Below are 11,092 nucleotides of genomic sequence, written 5' to 3'. Positions count from 1 at the left end.
ATCAAGGGATAAGGAACGGTATGACAGTGAATATTGTGAAATGGCATCAAGGGATAAGGAACGGTATGACAGTGAATATCGTGAAATGACATTAAGGGATAAGGAACGGCATGACAGTGAATATCGTGAAATGACATCAAGGGATAAGGAACGGGCATGAATATCAGTGAATAACGGCATGACGGTGAATGACATGACATTAAGGATAAGGAACGGTATGACAGTGAATAACGTGGAAAGACATCAAGGATAAGGAACGGCATGACAGTGAATATTGTGAAATGACATCAAGGGATAAGGAACGGCATGACAGTGAATATCGTGAAATGACATCAAGGGATAAGGAACGGCATGACAGTGAATATTGTGAAATGACATCAAGGGATAAGGAACGGTATGACAGTGAATATCGTGAAATGACATCAAGGGATATGGAACGGCATGACAGTGAATATCGTGAAATGACATCAAGGGATAAGGAACGGTATGACAGTGAATAACGTGAAATGGCATCAAGGGATAAGGAACGGTATGAGGAACGGCATGATCAAGTGAATATCGTATGAAATGACATTAAATTACATTAAGGGATATGGAACGGTATGACAGTGAATATTGTGAAATGGCATCAAGGGATAAGGAACGGTATGACAGTGAATATTGTGAAATGACATTAAGGGATAAGGAACGGCATGACAGTGAACATCGTGAAATGACATTAAGGGATAAACGGAACCATCGCATGGCAGTGAATATCGTCAAAAGACATCAAGGGATAAGGAACCGCATGGCAGTGAATATCGTGAAATGACATCAAGGGATAAGGAACCGCATGAATATCGTGAAATGAATATCGTGAAAAACGGTATGACATCAAATGGGGATAAGGAACGGTATGACGGTGAATATCGTGAAATGACATCAAGGGATAAGGAACGGTATGAAAGTGAATAACGTGGAATGACGGTGCCTCTAGTGGAGTGAAACCAGTAAGTTGATTTCCTCATCAGAAACCCATCTGACATGATCTTCTACGGAGGTTCTGTCATATCGACCAATAGAAAGGTATTGTGTCGGGGTAAAATATCTCATTTAAATCAAATCAGAATGACAGAAACCGGAAGTACGGAAGACCGGCATGGCATTGTGTGTTTGTGGCGTATAAAGGACTTATACACCACGTGGTTGATCTTGCATCCAACAGTGAACTTGAGAACACAGAGTGACCCACCAACCTACACAGAGCTAACATTCCTCATGGGAATTGGGTTACTAGCATCAATTACATTATGCACCTACACGCGCGGTGCTAGACGATAATTAAAAATCACCCCATTAGGAATATCAGGCAGGTGAGCATGATCGAAGAGAATGAATGAGAATGACACATTTGTGTTTGTTCAACAACAATCTTCAATTTATTTTATGGGTAGCACCCTGTGGTGTAAACATTAATGACTCTAAATGAAGAAACATCGATTCTATTGCCTATATTAGGACGGTTGTAATTATAACAGGATTGGTTATATCTGCACAGCAACATCAATGAATGTAAACCGCTCATGAGTAGTGGGATAATCTAGTGGTTAAAGCGTTCGCTCGTCACGCCGAAGATTCCATTCCCCACATGGGTACAATATGTGAAGGTTATTGCTGTCCCCCGCCGTAATACTGTTCGAATGTTGCTAAAGCGGCTTAAAACTAAACTCACTCACTCACGCTTCACTCTCTTAAATGAAATAATTAAAGATATTCATCCAAATTGTCAAAGGTCATGTCTTGGCATTGTGTTACCAACGGAATACAAGGACCACCATATAACAATACCTAATGTCAGAATTACTATTCAAATATTGTCTGCATGGATGTTGAGAATGTAAGTATACGCACACATATAACAACTTAATACATTTTTTCCACACTGTTTCTGAATCGCAAAGAATGGAAGTTCAACTGAAGAACCTGGACTGTCGGTCAATAGAAGTTGATAATTTGTTCCCAGTCCATTTCAAACTCACATACATATATTTCAAAACCAAACTCTACGTTGGATAACTGGTTCACAATCCATTTCAAACTCACACACATATATTTCAAAACCAAACTGTACGTTGGATAATTGGTTCACAATCCATTTCAAACTCACACACATACATATCAAAACCATATCCTACGCTTGCAGTGTTTCGGCGTCTATTTTCGGCCTTTTAAAGTATTAATAACGTTTTCGTGTTATTCAAATCAAATTGTCAATAGCATACTATTTTTCGCACGACACATCAGTTACATTCACTTTGCACAAAACTACAACTTTACATACCTTTAAAGATGAACTATTACTGTAACACTGCAACTGGATCACAAAATACATGCTAAACCCATAAAGATTTGAAAAAAGAAATCTCAATAAGCAACATGTATGCTCATCGATCGGGTGAATGTCCTGGTTGGAATGTTTGAAGAGGTTGAATTCACTACAGAGATGAGAGAATTTTAGAGCAGCTCATGCCCAGCAAAATTTGATTGCTGTGGCCATACAAAAATGTTTCCCCTTTCCGGGAACACCTGGTGTTATCACTGATTTTCAGTGACACATTCATATAATTTTCACAGCTATTTCTTTCGAATCCATTTGCGCGCTGTTCCCAAACATTGTATGGGTTGAGTGTCGCATGTCTAAGACTCGATTTGTTTACAAACAACGTCGTAAGCTGTGATACTACTGAAACAAATACATACTCATGATATTGTCACACTTGTACAATCGACTCTGCTTTTAGCAGATATTTCTTCTGGGTGTGGAAAGGGTTTTGTCGCTTCTATTTTCTCCAAACAGAATTTGTTTCTGAGGGTAGTCAAGACTAGGTATTCTTTTGCACTGACGTTCTATATCTATGTTCAATATGGCTGTGATGGTGGCCATATTGAAACTCGAACCTCCAGAACAAATCATAAATAACATGTGAGCTACACATTATCAAATATGGACATTACACAAATGTATACTGAGAGAAACAAATAAAGGAACACAGGAAAATTCAACTGTTCCTTTAATATTTTCCAGTTTTCATCACCACAGCGCTATTCAAAGCTATTGATGAAAACTGGAATAAATTAATAAAGGAACACTGCCATGAAGTGGTGTTCCCTTATTCGTTTCCCTCAGTTTCAATATTACATTTTGTACAGATAGAAGTTCAGAATGGCATATTCGAAGTTATGGTTTGAGAATACAACCGTCCAGGTTTAAAACATTGCTTACCATCAGTACATATTGACACGTGAAGATCCGGGTTAGAACTGGTCTTCAGGAACCACATGTCGTAAGAGGAGACTAACGGGATTGGGTGGTCAGGCTCGCAGACTTAGTTGACACATGCCATCGTATCCCACTGCTTAGATGTATGCTTGTGATGTTGATCACTGGATTGTCTTTCCAGACTCGATTATTTACAGACCGCCAGCATATCCATTGGAATATTGCTGAGTGCGGCGTAAAGCCCAACTCCGCCAGCATTTCCGAGACTATCAAAGTATTTATGTAGCTTTCATACTAATTTCAAAAGCAGAATTTGTGGAAACAACAAAGTAAAAATTGTCCTAAATCATTATTTTTGCATTTTTGAAAACCCTTCGTGGACTCGATTATTTACAGACCGCCAGCATATCCATATACAATGTAGCTGGAATATATCTGCGTTAAACAACAAACAAACAAACAAATAGCACATGTTGACGAGTGAAAGAGTTTGGTTTAACGTTTGGCTTCAAACAGTTTCAGTCACATCGCAGTTCAAGGAAAACCCGCAGTTCAAATCCACGTGTTTGGGAATGGTCCTGAAACCAAAGAAACCCAATCAGGGCAAATCCGGATTCGAACCTACGTCTGTATAGGTTCCAACCACACACGATAACTTATATTCCGATCAGCTACAGTAAATTTCGGTTATAACCAACTCAAAGGGGCCACAAATTTCAGCTCGTTATAACCTTATACGCATTTCGGCGTAAATATAAAAGAACCCGCTTCGCATGCACCCGTCAGTTCGTTATAAGCGTGTTCGTCACAAACGTAGTTCACTGTATATTATAGGGCGGTGGGGTAGGCTAGTGGTTAATGCGTTCGCTCGTCACGCCGAAGGCCCGGGTTCGATTCCCCACATGGGTACAATTTGCGAAGCTCATTTGTGGTGTCCCCCGCCGTGATATTGCTGGAATATTGCTAAAAGCGGCGTAAAACTCAACTCACTCACTCACTGTATATTATATATGTAACCTTCAGACATATCTCACACAGAAGGGGGCAATGTATATCTTTTGTATGTGATTTTCATCTGCATCCTGAACAGTAATAGGGCGTGCGGGTGAGTCTTTTTTCACATTTTCTTTGTATCATTGCTTATTTTATGATTGTGTAACAAATCGAAACAGTGTTTAAATTGATTTATGACATAGATCAAGTCTCTGCACCATGGAAACAAATTTCTGAATATCGGGGCATAAATTTCCACAGCGTCCCAAACTGAAATATGAAATCTCACGTCGGAATGCAAATTGCAGAGCGGGTGGGAGACGGAAAAGAGAAAAATACTGACAGCCTGACACAGAATCAATGGCATTGTTTTCTATTGTCAGTATAAGTCACGTTGGACCTTCTAATCGCTAGATAATCAGAAAATTGTCACATAACAGGGTCTGATTGCCCAGTGTATCCGTTCTTTATACCATAAATCGTTTTTCCACATCGATATGGCGGAACTCAATCCTATCTTTAGCATTGTCACGTGTCGGGGCTTCCTGTTGTGAAGGTTGTTCGTAAGCACGCGTTAGCTCTGGTAGACGTTAATTATTTGATATAGAAGGGTGGGGTTTCATGGGAATTCGGGGGCGCGGGGAGGCATGTAAACAGGAGGGCGTTAAATATGGATTTGGAAATAATGTGGTAAACCGAATACTGTGGCACCTCTTTCCAAAGAAAGATTTTTATTTCAAGTGCTGTACGACAAAATATTCAGTTTCAAACAGAAATACCTGTCATGCTGTAAGTTCCAGAAAGCATGGTGGGTGAAAATGAGCCATGCGACTCCATAAGAGCGACAAACTCATGTTCATATCCATGACAAACCATTGCCTAAGTAGAGTCTATAGTACGATTCAAACTATATCATGTGTGTTTATGAATCAGAGAAAGAGTTTTTTGAAACGCTGTACGACGTAACACGTGCCAGCAAAGTGTAGCTCCGGCGAGTTGCATACCCTTCCCATAGTTCACTACGATCATTTGCAATGTCTTGACCTTTCAGAGGCTTAAAGTGGTGTTTCTAAAATAAATTACGGTATCAAACAAGCACTAATACATATTAAAATGAGGAAAATTTAACTTGTAGTTAAAATCACCATGCCGACTTTTGGCGGCGTTGTGAGACCATCGTTCTTAAAGGATGAATAGCTTAATAGTTTTCATTGGGTTCGTCCGGAACGTTAAAGAATCTAGCAGTGTCCGGGTTAGAAGGAACTTTCAGTAACCCATGCTTGTCGTAAGAGGCAACTAACGGGATCGGGTGGTCAGGTTCGCTGGCTTGGTTGACACATGTCATCGGTTCCCAATTACGCAGGTCGATGCTCATGTTGTTAATCACTGGATTGTCTGGTCCAGACTCGATTATTTACAGAGCGTCACCATATAGCTGGATTATTGCCGAGTGCGGCGTAAAACTCAACTCACTCACTCATTGTTTTATTCAAACAATTTGTAATAAAACCTGAGTGTTTGTAATAAAACACAATAGTGGCAAGGAGTTCTATCGTTTTGACCACTTCATGATTCCTGGTTGGAAAAGGCCCCCAGTAAACTCTGGCTACGTTGCAAACAGCCAATCGCATGACGGCGATGTACAGCGGTTCCCCTCACTAACTTTCGCTAACTTTCAACTGCACCAATCGCTGGCGGGGATCGCCTCGTTCTCAAACCAAAATTGCGGCTGACACTGGATTCACTCACTGACATACTCATGTCATTCAATTATATTTTCTGACGTCATTCACTGAAATTCTGACGTCATTCATTGAAATGCCGATTTTATTCGCCAACGTGCTGATATCATTCGCTTATATGCTGAGATCATTCTATGACATGCTGATATTATCGCTCACATGTTAAGATTATTAACTGACCCGACAATTTCATCTGACGACATGTTGTGATCATTCGATGACTTGGTGATAACATTCTCTGATATACTGATATGATTCGGTGAATATGCTGAAATACTTCGCTCTCATACTGACATTATTATTTGACGTCCTGATGCCATTCGCTGAGATGATGATATCATTCTCTGAGATGCTCATGATCATTCGCTGAGATGATGATATCATTCTCTGAGATGCACATTATTCGCTGAGATGCACATTATCATTCGCTGAGATGATGTCATTCTCTGAGATGATGATATCATTCTCTGAGATGCACATTATCATTCGCTGATATGCACATTATCATTCGAGGAGATGATATATCTCTGAAATTCACATTATCATTCGCTGAATGCTGATATCATTCGCTTACTTACTGGATGTTCTGAATAATGAAATCACGTGTTATGCATCCTTTCAAAGAAACAGTGTATGTATGGAAGCTCTGGTGGACAGAAATCTGTCTCAAACAAAAGGGCTTACCTAGAATGTGAAATGTTAAATGACATTTGCCTTTGAAATACTTACTTTGAATGTATATATATTCGTAACTTATAGACGGCAATAACTAAGAAAATACAGAACATAAACAAGTTTCTGTTAACATCAGCTTTACGAATTTCAGGAGTCACTTCATCACCGCGAGACCTTCCGTTATTTTTAAGGGCAACCCCATTCTCAACATAACTGCGCCCGTAATAACAAACAAACGTATCACATCCCAAACAGTGTTAATCATTTCAACGTGCTATCCACTTTTTTAAACATGGCAACACTTGTTAGACATTTTTATATGCCAGGCACGTTTTAAGATCACAGTCTCGTCATGGACGACAAACGACAACATCTATGGAGTTTTATTCATTTCAATGTGTGCATGATTTAAAAGCATCTGTTTCAACTTGCACAAAGCGTTAGTGTCTGTCTCTATGACGTGAAACATATTTCACGTCGGCAAAAAATACTTCTTCATATTACAGATAAAACCTTTTGCCTTATAGAAATAAATATTAAAATCACAATAGCACATTTATCCATCAATCCTACTTTTCAAATGACATTTCCCGTAAGTGATAAATCTTACATTGCCACATGCTGCGGTAGGCGTCAGTTTCACATTAATCCCACACAACTATATTCTTATTTGATACAGTGGGTTACATGATAACTGCATGGATCAATGTTAACCAGTGATATTCTCATTCTGTTTGCTGCTGAGTAAATAATACTGCACTAATGGTCTCAAGATGTCGAATACACCGCGCTTCATGTTCGGAAAGTCTGGAGTGAGGAGGTTTATTATTAAGTTTCTTGTTTACTGATTGGCTGTCCTTCCAGCGCGGTAGAATAAATGTAAAAGTTTTTATTCGTCATAATTTTCGAAAAATAGCAAAGAGAGGTTTTATTGATATTTTTATTACAGAGTCACTGTTGTCTTGATATGAAATAATCGGGTGGTCCTTTTCTTTTTGTAGTAATATATATCACACGTCATACAATAACAGAATCACTGCTGTATTAACATGAAGGTGGTCCTTTACTTTTTGTAATAATATATATTACACGTCATACCATAACAGAATCACTGTTGTATTAACATGAAGGTGGTCCTTTACTTTTTGTAATAATATATATTACACGTCATACCATAACAGAATCACTGCTGTATTAACATGAAGGTGGTCCTTTACTTTTGTAATAATATATATCACACGTCATACCATAACAGAATCACTGCTGTATTAACATGAAGGTGGTCCTTTACTTTTTGTAATAATATATATTACACGTCATACCATAACAGAATCACTGCTGTATTAACATGAAGGTGGTCCGTTACTTTTTGTAATAATATATATTACACGTCATACCATAACAGAATCACTGCTGCATTAACATGAAGGTGGTCCGTTACTTTTTGTAATAATATATATCACACGTCATACCATAACAGAATCACTGCTGCATTAACATGAAGGTGGTCCGTTACTTTTTGTAATAATATATATCAAACGTCATACTATAACAGGGGCGCTTGGGTAGCCTAGTGGTTAAAGCGTTGGCTCGTCACGCCGAAGACCCGTGTTCGATTCCCCACATGGGTGAAGTCCATTTTTGGTGTTTCCCCGACGTGATATTGCTGGAATATTGCTAAAAGCGGCGTAAAACCATACTCACTCACCCGTTCGCTCATACCATAACAGAATCACTGTTGTATTAACATGGAATAATTGGGTGGTCTTTATTCTTTTGTGTAGTATATATTCTTTTACTATTCAACATTGAGTAATCACTTGTTCAAGCAATATATGTAAGATCATTACACGGGACTGATTTTTTAAAGTGAAGCGGCCATATCTTGACATTGGCTTTTTTGTAGACTAACACCTAGTCTCTGAAATGAACATATTATACAGAAAAAATGTAAATTATGTTAATAAAACACTATAAAAAGGAGCACAGAGACTTTCTCCATTTTCACGAAACAGTGGTAATCTAGACCTGCCACACATTCCACATCTGTATGGGCTGCATTGGGTATATTTGTTTCAGGGTCTGTATGACAGACTAGCTTTTTGTCAGATTCATGACTGACGGACGTCTTTCCAAATCCATCTGATGACTTGTGGTCAAAATCGAACATTTTGAAATACATCTATAGTTCAGAGTCAATTCCTAATTCATTTATAATCTAATTGATGTATGTATATATTTATGCAAAAGTTTAAACCATATTGTCTATGTTTCATATATCACTTTTCATTTATTGTACACGGGCCAATGGCCTTTATACCGAAATATATTCTTCTTCTTATAATCTAATTGGTGTTTTAAGAAATATGTACTAGCTTCATAAATGTGTTATATTTGAAAAATATATTTTCAGATCGTGAAATCAAGCAACGTTTATTACGTTCACATTTCATGAGTTATATTTTCAATACTGCGTTGACAATACCTATATTGACCTTAGTGATACAGTAGTTATGTATACACTCCCACTACTTGGAAGCTCATCGAAAGTGGCCACGTGAATCCATCAAACCCTCGGTCAACACAAACAAAATGACCCTAAAAGTCAGTGCTTCATCAAAGGTCTGGGAGGGACAAACACCCCGACAGAATCAATTCCAGGAAATGGACAACCGTGGTTCGCCAGGTACCCAGCACAATGCCGTCTCGATTCAGCGAGGAGCCTATTGACAGGTAAGTATTTACGTCAAGGTGTTTTCACTAATTAGGCCTATAACGTGGGTTATTACAATACTGTGATGTACTTCGTGGACCTGATGGCCTGTTTACATGTCCTGTAAGGGGTATGTATGTTGATCCACCCGTAAACACCTCGTGTCCACTATTATGAGATTTCTCTGGTAGAACTCGTTCGTCAACTCCCAAGCACTTCCCAAGGTTTTTCGCGATCATTGGACATGCCTTGGACAATGTGAAATAAATATTTTGAATCTAGCCGTATTAGAATAATTATCTTGGAAGGATTACTTAAAGGACCAATGTATCTGATAGTTACCTTTTCACATATTCCCAGCAGAGTCATAAATTGTTCATGGATGTTGGGCCTGGTTGGGGGTCAATGGCCTGCTACACTTCATGAATAAACATGGCCATTGATTGACACACAGAAACACGATGTATGTGTGGCCGTCCACAGGGACAGCCACATCGAAAAGTGATAATCCCATTTTAAACAGAGGAAGGGAATAAAATTTAAATAATTCTCATTAGGGGTGTTTCACTTGCAGTTGTTATGCCAGCCACTCATTCGTTTAAATATTTCTGCCTGTGAAGTAGTTCACATGGAATCGATCGTTAAGATCGAACTTGCACGTTGGGCAATGTTATGAAAATGGTTACGATCATTCCAGATAAAGTATTTGTTGTTTCGTATTTTGATTGTGTTCGTTTCTTTCACGGGGTTAACACAACTGGACACGGTTACTCTATTAATAAACACCTTACCCAAATTTGAGAAAGCGAAAGAAAATGCATTTCCAAGAATGAACTGAAATCGATATAAAACTCAAACATAGTGGACAATTTGAGTTTTGTGGATAGCTTACTTAAGTTGTTTGGGCATTTTTATTTTAAAAATGCATTTGAATTTTAAAAAAACAGCTGTTTCAAATTGTCAAACCTGAAATTTGAGTAAAAACTTAAGTTTGTTTTGAGAAATCGGGGCCCGGTGTCAACACTGATTTTCACTCATACTTTCATATAAATCAACCGCTATTTACCGTTTACGTTAATCGGAATCTGCATCGGCAATAATCGAGACAGCAAAATTCCAGCTATATGGCAGCGATCTGTAAATAATCTAGTCTGGACCAGACGATCCAGTGATCAACAGCATGAGCATCGATCTACGCGATTGGGATACAATGACATGTGTCAACCAAGTCAGCGAGCCTGACCACCTGATCCCTTTAGGCTCCTCTTACGACAAGCATGGGTTACTGAAGATCAGTTCTAACCCGGATCTTCACGGGGTCAATACCCATGGCATGGTCTGTTTCTAATGACTTAAGTTCTGCTACAAGTCTTCTTGTCGAGCTTGTATGCAGCGTGACGTTGATGTACTCTGCAGTCAAAGCCGCATCACCAGACAGCCCGAATGTGAATGAATCTGATTTTAGAAAAAAACAAGCCTCCACAACGAGGAACATCAAACATGACCTTGGGCTTTCACCATTGTTGTTGTCAGGTGAAGAGTATCCAAAGACCCATAGATTTTATTCCTATCAGCTGCTGTTAGTTGTCTAACTGCCACTCCATTGTGTACAGCAATTACTTTGCAGTGTCATTCGAGTGAGTGAGTGAGTTTGGTTTTACGCCGCTCTTAGCAATAATCCAGCAATATCACGATGGGGGACACGATACA

Source organism: Haliotis rubra, unplaced genomic scaffold (genome assembly GCF_003918875.1).
Source record: "Haliotis rubra isolate DU_JTF1 unplaced genomic scaffold, ASM391887v1 Scf220, whole genome shotgun sequence".
In the NCBI taxonomy this organism is placed as follows: domain Eukaryota; kingdom Metazoa; phylum Mollusca; class Gastropoda; order Lepetellida; family Haliotidae; genus Haliotis; species Haliotis rubra.
Note: the sequence above shows the minus strand (reverse complement) of the source record.